General features: G+C 39.9%; 2 pseudogenes; both read right to left on the minus strand.

Moving 5' to 3' along the window:
- Window positions 1-512: 512 nt before the first annotated feature.
- On the minus strand, window positions 513-7,293 carry LOC119524970 (annotated as a pseudogene).
- A 1,197-nt stretch (window positions 7,294-8,490) lies between these two features.
- LOC119524971 lies at window positions 8,491-9,996 on the minus strand (annotated as a pseudogene).
- Window positions 9,997-10,608: the final 612 nt, after the last annotated feature.

Here is a 10,608-nt window from a genome sequence, read left to right on the forward strand (position 1 = left end):
AAGACATGGGACTTATTAGGCAAATACTTTAAATTATCTATTCTGTATATATATATTTTAATTTTTTAAATTTTTTCATTATTTTGTTTCATTTTAAAGGTCCAAGATTGCTCAAATTAAACCCAAATGTACAGCCACATTAAGAGATCTCCTGAACTAAATTACTCCACGATCTAAATGGCACTGGTTTGAGTGGCTAAAGGAGGTCACTTGTTATTACCAATGTTTTCTCTGAAGTAGTTCTACAGTAGAAGCTAGTATTAACATATCAGATGTTTCAGTTGTTGATTTTCATATAGAAGTTAAGAAAAAATCAGGTTCCATATTCTGTATGAAGATAAAAATCACTGGTAGCTGTTGTCTAAAGAGCAGGTTTGGGGGCCTCTTACATACAACAAGGTGTGTATGTAAGGAACTTACTGTGATGCTGTGTTCACTCAAGTCCATATATGTACTCTGATATTAATGTTGTTCAAACACTATTTGGGGGCATAATTTGAAATTCCTTCTAATCAGCTGCAGACAAAAGGAGGTGGGTGATCAAGCTGGGAGTTAGACTATTGCAAGATGTATACAAAGCAATGAAGTAATTTTTCTAATGGTCCAGCCATCACAAGAACCACCTTCCAAATGTTTTCAGTAGTACCATCATTTACATAACAGTGTAAGTCCTGGTATGTGTCAGGATAAATTGTTACTTTACAGGTACACCTTGGATTACATTAGATGTGGTAAATTTAACCATGTGTCTATGGAGTCCTTCCAAAATCACTTCAGCAGATGAGTCACTGCCTGTAATAGAGAAGACATGGCAGAGGATGTGGGATTCATCCTTCCAACACTCTGAAGAGTTCTCTTGGAGGACAGACCTAGCCCCAAGGACAGAACTTACCAGGAGGGAGGCTTCAACTCCATCTAAAGAAGACCTTTCTAACAGTTCAAGCTGCTCAGCAACTGAATGGACTACCTGGGGAGGTAGAGCCACTGGAAGTGTTCAAGGTGGAAAGATCACCCTTGTAGAAGGGACTCCTGAATTTGTTAGGAGCTTAGACTGAATGAACTTCAGGTATCTTTGAATTCTGAGATTCTAAAAAATTCCCTTAGGGAATTCAAAAGATAATTCCTAAAAGGACGAGAGAGCACACAGATGCTTTCAGAATCCTCTCCAGGTGATTGTTTTTTTCTAAAAAGATACAATATAAAATGTAGTTCACTGTCTTTAAAATGCATATTAACCTTCCTACCACTAATAATTAGGGAGGTTCATATGACTTCTTCATATTACAAAGAAAAGATGGAGGAGTACAGTTATAATTTCTGTGAATATCTTAGAAAAAGCTCCTTAAAATCTAGTACTCTATGCCTTGCAAACTTTGAAGTTTTTAGATAATATGCAACCCCAATACATTACTCATTAAATACAATTCACATCTGTGTTTTATTATACTGCAAACATATAGGAATCTTGTACTGAAATCATTGAAGCAAATACAGTATTCAAGCAGTCACTATTTGTATGTACATGCTCATTAATTCCTCAGAAAAACCCATACAATTTTCAGAAAGATCAAAATACTATTTTTCCACACTTTAGATTCAGAAAAAAACAGCTGATAATTTAGAATGTCAGTTTCCAGTTTCACAATAAAATAATGATAAATTGTAATTGGATATCATTTTGTTGCAATTCATGAAACTTGACCCAGACCTGTAAGACCCACTAAATGTATATCACTTTAATTGTAAAAGTGACAATTACAATGAAAGCAGAACCATACAATTTGTTATTTAAAAGCCAAAATGTTGGGGGAGGCGGGGCAAGATGGCGGACTGGTGAGCTGTATGTTTCAGTTACTCCTCCAGGAAGGTAGGCAGAAAGCCAGGAACTGCGTGGACTGGATACCACAGAGCAATCTGACTTTGGGCATACTTCACACAACTCATGAAAATGTCGAACTGCTGAGATCAGCGAAATCTGTGAGTTTTTGCGGCCAGGGAACCCATGCCCCTCCTGCCAGGCTCAGTCCTGTGGGAGGAGGGGCTGTCAGCTCCGGGAAGGAGAAGGGAGAACTGCAGTGGCAGCCCTTATCGGAAACTCATTCTACTGATCCAAACTCCAACCATAGATAGACTGAGACCAGACACCAGAGAATCTGAGAGCAGCCAGCCCAGCAGAGAGGAGACAGGCATAGAAAAAAAACAACATGAAAAACTCCAAAATAAAAGTGGAGGATTTTTGGAGTTCTGGTGAACATAGAAAGGGGAAGGGCAGAGCTCAGGCTCCGAGGTGCATATGCAAATCCCGAAGAAAAGCTGATCTCTCTGCCCTGTGGACCTTTCCTTAATGGCCCTGGTTGCTTTGTCTCTTAGCATTTCAATAACCCATTAGATCTCTGAGGAGGGCCCTTTTTTTTTTTTTAATCCTTTTTTCTTTTTCTAAAACAATTACTCTAAGAAGCCCAATGCAGAAAGCTTCAAAGACTTGTAATTTGGGCAGGTCAACTCAAGTGCAGAACTAAGAGAGCTCTGAGACAAAAGGCAATAATCCAGTGGCTGAGAAAATTCACTAAACACCACAACTTCCCAAGAAAAGGGGGGTGTCCGCTCACAGCCATCATCCTGGTGGACAGGAAACACTCCTGCCCATCGCCAGCCCCATAGCCCAGAGCTGCCCCAGACAACCCAGTGTGACGGAAGTGCTTCAAATAACAGGCACACACCACAAAACTGGGCATGGACATTACCCTTCCCTGCAACCTCAGCTGATTGCCCCAGAGTTGGGAAGGTGGAGCAGTGTGAATTAACAAAGCCCCATTCAGCCATCATTTCAGCAGACTGGGAGCCTCCCTACACAGACCAGCAGCCCAGAATTGCCCTGGGGGTACGGCACTCACCTGTGACATAGTACAGACATCCCTCAACAGAGGACCCGGAGTGCACAGCCTGGAAGAGGGGCCCACTTGTGAGTCTCAGGAGCCATAAGCCGATACCAAGGACTTGTGGGTCAGTGGCAGAGACAAACTGTGGCAGGACTGAACTGAAGGATTAGACTATTGCAGCAGCTTTAAAACTCTAGGATCACCAGGGAGATTTGATTGTTAGGGCCACCCCCCCTCCCTGACTGCCCAGAAACATGCCCCATATACAGGGCAGGCAACACCAACTACACACGCAACCTGGTACATCAATTGGACCCCACAAGACTCACTCCCCCACTCACCAAAAAGGCTAAACAGGGGAGAACTGGCTTGTGGAGAACAGGTGGCTCGTGGACGCCACCTGCTGGTTAGTTAGAGAAAGTGTACTCCACGAAGCTGTAGATCTGATAAATTAGAGGTAAGGACTTTAATTGGTCTACAAATCCTAAAAGAACCCTATCAAGTTCAGCAAATGCCACGAGGCCAAAAACAACAGAAAATTATAAAGCATACGAAAAAACCAGACGATATGGATAACCCAAGCCCAAGCACCCAGATCAAAAGATCCGAAGAGACACAGCACCTAGAGCAGCTACTCAAAGAACTAAAGATGAACAATAAGACCATAGTACGGGAGACAAAGGAAATCAAGAAGACCCTAGAAGAGCATAAAGAAGACATTGCAAGACTAAATAAAAAAATGGATGATCTTATGGAAATTAAAGAAACTGTTGACCAAACTAAAAAGATTCTGGACACTCATAGTACAAGACTAGAGGAAGTTGAACAACGAATCAGTGACCTGGAAGATGACAGAATGGAAAATGAAAGCATAAAAGAAAGAATGGGGAAAAATTGAAAAAATCGAAATGGACCTCAGGGATATGATAGATAATATGAAACGTCCGAATATAAGACTCATTGGTGTCCCAGAAGGGGAAGAAAGGGGTAAAGGTCTAGGAAGAGTATTCAAAGAAATTGTTGGGGAAAAACTTCCCAAATCTTCTAAACAACATAAATACACAAATCATAAATGCTCAGCGAACTCCAAATAGAATAAATCCAAATAAACCCACTCGAGACATATACTGATCACACTGTCAAACACAGAAGAGAAGGAGCAAGTTCTGAAAGCAGCAAGAGAAAAGCAATTCACCACATACAAAGGAGTCAGCATAAGACTAAGTAGTGACTACTCAGCAGCCACCATGGAGGCAAGAAGGCAGTGGCACGATATATTTAAAATTCTGAGTGAGAAAAATTTCCAGCCAAGAATACTTTATCCAGCAAAGCTCTCCTTCAAATTTGAGGGAGAGCTTAAATTTTCACAGACAAACAAATGCTGAGAGAATTTGCTAACAAGATAGCTGCCCTACTGGAGATACTAAAGGGAGCCCTACAGACAGAGAAACAAAGAAAGGACAGAGAGACTTGGAGAAAGTTCAGTACTAAAGAGATTCGGTATCGGTACAATAGAGGATAATAATAGAGAGAGGGAAAAATATGACCAACATAAACCAAAGGATAAGATGGCTGATTCACAAAATGCCTCACGGTTATAATGTTGAATGTAAATGGATTGAACTCCCCAATTAAAAAATATAGATTCGCAGAATGGATCAAAAAAAAATGAACCATCAATATGTTGCATACAAGAGACTCATCTTAGATACAGGGACACAAAGAAACTGAAAGTGAAAGGATGGGAAAAAAATATTTCATGCAAGCTACAGCCAAAGAAAGCAGGTGTAGCAATATTATCTCAGATAAAATAGACTTCAAATGCAGGGATGTTTTGAGAGACAAAGAAGGCCACTACATACTAATAAAAGGGGCAATTCAGCAAAAAGAAATAACAATCATAAATGTCTATGCACCCAATCAAGGTGCCACAAAATACATGAGAGAAACACTGGCAAAACTAAAGGAAGCAATTGATGTTTCCACAATAATTGTGGGAGACTTCAACACATCACTCTCTCCTATAGATAGATCAACCAGACAGGAGACCAATAAGGAAATTGAAAACCTAAACAATCTGATAAATGAATTAGATTTAATCAGACATCTACAGGACATTACATCCCAAATCACCAGGATACACATACTTTTCTAGTGCTCACGGAACTTTCTCCAGAATAGATCATATGCTGGGACATAAAACAAGCCTCAATAAATTTAAAAAGATTGAAATTATTCAAAGCACATTCTCTGACCACAATGGAATACAATTAGAAGTCAATAACCATCAGAGACTTAGAAAATTAACAAATACCTGGAGGTTAAACAAACACACCTCCTAAACAATCAGTGGGTTAAAGAAGAAATAGCAAGAGAAAATTGCTAAATATATAGAGATGAATGAAAAGCCAAAATGTCACCCTTTCCTCACTATTTGAAAGGCAGTCTCCTTATCTGAAGTCAGTTGCTTCCTTTCCAAATAGTAGCATGTTATGAACAAAATTTAAATCTGAGCAGGATCTAAATGGGACTAAAGACAGAAATGCCTTCTAAGACTTATGAATGACAAGAGATTTTTTTCCTTTTGATTCTTCCCTTTTTCATAACTCAATCAATATCAACAACAATGAAAAACCCCCCAACCCATTCTGCAGGCAAAAAATAACATAAGTGACAAAGTTATACCATCCAACATAGTGAAGTTGAAAACTCCACTCCCCAGGACCACTTCTGCTGCAATAGGGTGAAAATAATCTTTTTGATTTGCATGAAATTTTGTTCTTCTAGGAAATTCTTTACAAGTTTAAACAAAAATAGCTCAATTTTAAATTCAAAGCATTCCAAACTGGGCAACAACAGACCCACCCCAACCCATTTCATGTCTGTCACATATATTTTCACCCTGATTGCACAAAGTCAGCTGATTTTCAATTCTATTACAAAAGTTGGAATTTAGAATTTTTATGTAAAGCAAAAAAAGTAAAAATACTTTGGCTCTCTCTCATAGTTTAATGCTGTGATGGAAGGGTTTGGAATGTTTTCTTTTAAAAAAAAATAAACATTTACATCTAAATCCCAGCTTCATTTTTCAGAAATATTAAAGTTTGGTTTAGATAAAGTCTCATTTCACTTTCTATAGTTTTCAAAAAATGGCCATTTTGTTTTAAAAACTTTTAAGTTATTTCATTCTTTTCAATATGCCTTGCCCATAATGTCTACTGTACCAAATGTTTATTGCCTTTAAATCCAGTTGTAGTTAAATTAGATAAAATTTGGATCTAGTGTCCTTATCTCTTCTTTTACAAGTGTTGCTCGTGTAAGCAGATTAAAATGCACAGCACCCCAAATTATTCCTAGCACTGCAAAACCAAATTACAATTTTATATCAAAAGTATTTTGCTCTTCTGAAGTCTATTTCAAGATTCTAGAAGTTCCTTTTGCAAAACTTGTCTTTAAAATTCTTCCAAATGTCATTGCATCTCTTACATTCACTCACTTTATGATCTTTCCTTTTAGTTAGAATCTGTATGTGAACAAGAATGCACCTTTTGCCTGAAAAAGCACAAATTGCAGCTTTAATGTTACAACACCCTCTTTGGGTCTTCAGCTCATCCTCTTAGGTCTCAGAAATGACTTGTCCTCATACACATGGGTGAATAAGTGCTCCTGTTCCCCACCAATGTTTGAAACTGCAATAGGACCCAGGTTCATACCACATGACTGGCAAGGTGAAAATGAAAGCCATCTTTGATGTGTTGGTCAAATTTTTAATGGAATTTAAAGTCAGGGATGATAAAAGGCTACTTGATGAGACAGGCATCATTATGGCCAAAGTGAGAGCCAGGCAATCAGCCATGTCCTTATTGGGAGCACAGGCCAAACCTGGGGAATATCCATTTTTATCTACTAGAAGCACACATGCTTCTTTCCCCAAAAGTTCCTGAACCACCACTGTTAGCCCATTTTGGGCAGCAACATGCAGAGGTGTTTGGAAGGCTGCACTGGTTGTATTGATGAGGTTTCCATCTGTTATCTACTCTAGTATTAACAAGGCACTAGTTTCATGACCCTTTCTCCAAACCAAACCAAATGAAGGGCAGTGTTTTTACTGTTAACTTGTAAAATTGGATCTGCACCAGCAATGCAACCAGCATCTCAACTATATTTGTCCATTTTCTGCAGCCATCATGAGAAGTGTTTCCAGAAAAGTCCACGGAATTCACTTGAGCATATGGCTGAGCAGCAACTGTAACCACTCTACATGGTCTGTGAAGGCCACTGCATGCAGAGTTGTTCTTCCTTTGGAATCTGTGGCTTTCACAGTTCTGGCACCTAGCGTATCAATTAACATCTCAGCAGTCCCTACATCGTTTATCACTGCACAAAGCAATGGACTGAAGGTATTTCCTCCCATTGTCTGGAAACCTTCCCGTGACAATTTTAGCAAGCTCAGTGGACTGCCCATATATCCTTGATTGTCTCCTGTCACTGGATTTGCATCCACAGATGCTGCTGACTGCAAAAGGGCTCCAAGAATACCAACATGTCCACAGGCAGGTGACAAGTATATGGGTGTCTGCCCCCTGCTATCCAAAAATAAGCACTTAGCACCATGTTGAAGTTCTGCATCTACACATTCTTCCTGGCCACTAACAGCCCCTCTATGCAATGTCATCTGCCACTATTTATCTTTGGAATCTACATTTGGTCCTTTGTTCAGTAGTGAGTAAAACAGTCCATGTGCCTATTGAGAACAGACAGCGTCAGAGGAGTCTGTCCATTTCTATCTTGAATATGTACTACTTTTGTGGCTCTGTATTTACTATTGCTAGCCATAGACTTCTAAATGACCATTTGTTGCTGCAGCAGGTATAGTTGTTTTCTTAAAAATTTAATCCTTTACTGAGTGAAACTCCCTGAGTACATCCACACATTCAACATGACCTTTAAATACAGCAAGATGTAATGGTTTCCTTCCACTACTGTATCTCACATCAAGATCTAACAAAAACTGTACCAACACTTCCAGTGCTTGATAGTGTAGCCAAGTGTAATGGGCTTATGGTGTTATTGTCTTAATCACTGAATAATTCTGTCCCCAAAGTTTCCATTAAAACCTCTAAAGGAGTTTGTGATGGTTAGGTTCATGTGTCAACTTGGCCAGGTGACCCAGCTGTCTGGTCAAGGAAACATTGGCCTAACAATTGCTGTGAAGATGTTTGAGGCTGGTTAATAAACCAACAGGCTGGTTTATTAAATCATCAGTCAATTGACAGCAGCTGTGACTGATGACTCACCAAAGGGCATGTCTTCCACAATGAGAGAATGCAATTGGCTGGATTTAATTCAATTAATCAGTTAGAGACTTATAAGCAAGACAGATAGAGGACCTTCACTTCTTCTTTGGCTGCCCAGTGAAGCATTTCCTGAGGAGTTCCTTGAGTTGCCAGTTAATTTTCCTGAGGAGTTCCTCGGACATCTTCCTTGGAGTTGACAGTTTGTTGACAGCTCTACAGAATTTGGACTTGTGCATATCCACAGTTGTGTGAGGTCACTTTTACAATTTGATAATCAGAGACACCTCTCATTGATTCCGTTTCCCTAGAGAACCCTAATACAGAGCTTCACTTGCAATCTGCTGAAGATGTAAATGACGACCATAAGAACCTGAACAATGAACTGCATTGTATCCTTGCTTATCCAGAATCCCTGGATTTTTATCATTTCTTAGTAAGTCAGACACTTGCTATTTGTGCTGATATAGCTGCACAGTCCAAGGGTGTGCAGCCTCTTTCATCAAGGTCATTCACACTTGCTCCTGATCCCACAAAAGCACAGGCACTGGTAGCTGCAGTTGGCAGCAGCATAGTGTAGTGGAGGTCTCCCAAATTTGTCCTTTCACTTGAAGTCTGCACAAGTATTCAGCAGATTTAGGCACTCCAAATTCCCTCCAGCTCCATGTAGATGGGTCCTGCCAAAATCATCTGGGGTATCTATATCAAATCCTGAAGAAAGAAATTTCATGGACAGTATGAAAACCACATAAGGCTACCATGCAAATGGAGAACATTCACCGTATGCCATATTTGCAGTGTCTGCACCACTTGTAATAAGAGTGTTGATTAGTAGCTCATGGCCATACCATGCTATGTGCCAATAAGTGCTTCCATTCTTATCCTCACAGTCAATTATAGATCCACTCTGATGGTTTGTGATCTGCAGAAACTACTGTGGAGAGCAGTCATGTGCAGTGGGATTTTCCCATCTTTGCTCTTTGTATTGACATCAGCCCACTGCTAACAAGAAGCTCTAAACACAATGCTGCATGTGTTTAAGCAGCAGCAATGTGCAAAGGAGCAAATCTTTCTGCATTCTTCTGATTGACATTAGCATCACAGTCTATAATTGTTTCACTACAACATCTTGTCCATTATAGAAGGCTACATGAAGAGGTGTATGCCCAAAGGCATTTGGCTCATTCATTTCAACTCCAAGATCTAGAAGGTATTTGACCAGGCTCTGCATTCCACCAGAGGCTGTCACATGAAGAGGTATATAAGACCTCTTATCCTTGCATGTCACTTCAGCTCCATATGCCACAAGTAATTTTATATATGCTGCTCAATGGAAAGCATGCTTGTCTTTCTTGTCTAAGTTATTCTGGCACTTCCAGACAAGCATACTTTGAAGATCTCACTAAGTCCACTGAAAGCTGTAATGATGTAAAGCAGTTCTCACTGCCTGATCAGACACATTCACATTACTCTGCAAAGGTACTATCTTTCACATACTTTACAGCTTTATTAGCAGCAACGTGTAAAGGTGTTTCTCTCATTTTTTTCTTGAGTATTTCATCTGCAGAATGCTTCAAATGTACCTGAACTGCTTCCTCACTACAAGATGCAACTGCTCAGCATAAAGGTTTCAACCATTTACTGTCTTTGGCATTAATTCTAGCTCCAGATAAAATAAGCAGTTCAATGATTTCTGCATCTCTGAGATACACACCAGTACGGGTTCTCTTATCACTGTCCTGAAAGTTTACATCTTTCTTAAATATTACTGCTTGAACTTAATCAGGATCTCCATTAAACATAGCTTGCACCAATGATGACATAAAAGGAATTCCCCTTCTATTTTTCTCAGGTGGAAGCAGTAGTTGTACTGTTTCAATTCCAGTCTCAGGTCTGGTTGTGTAGTTTGAGGAACAGAGTGGTGGTCTCCTCTGCAGTCCCACTCTGGGAGGATTCAAGCGCTGCCCAGGGTAGCAGGCCTGCAGGCAACTGCACTGGGTTAATCAGATGGAGAGCTGCACCACCTGCCCAGTTGCCCACTGCCAACAAGAGGTGAGGAGCCTGGCAAGTCCCACCTACTCCTGAGGACTCCCTGCACTCTTCTTCATCTTTCCTTTAGGTTGCCTGCCACCTCCTACTCCTGTTACAATTCCTCCTCCTCCTCATGCTGACTTCCTGAAATAACCTAGCAGCTCTCGCAGCCACACTGCTCCAAGCAGTGGCTGCAGGCTGGTCTATATCTTTTTTGAAATTTAAGAAGACCTTGGACAAAACTAAAAAAAAGCAGTAGAACGATTCCAGAAATAAAAAGTATCAGTAAACAATTTCATATTCTATACATAATTATACACAAGATATACAATAGTTATCAATAAAGTGAGAAAAACTAACCAAAATAGTTTCTAGGGTTGAAAATTACAATAACCAAAATAAAA

Source organism: Choloepus didactylus (genome assembly GCF_015220235.1).
Source record: "Choloepus didactylus isolate mChoDid1 chromosome 23 unlocalized genomic scaffold, mChoDid1.pri SUPER_23_unloc12, whole genome shotgun sequence".
In the NCBI taxonomy this organism is placed as follows: Eukaryota; Metazoa; Chordata; class Mammalia; order Pilosa; family Megalonychidae; genus Choloepus; species Choloepus didactylus.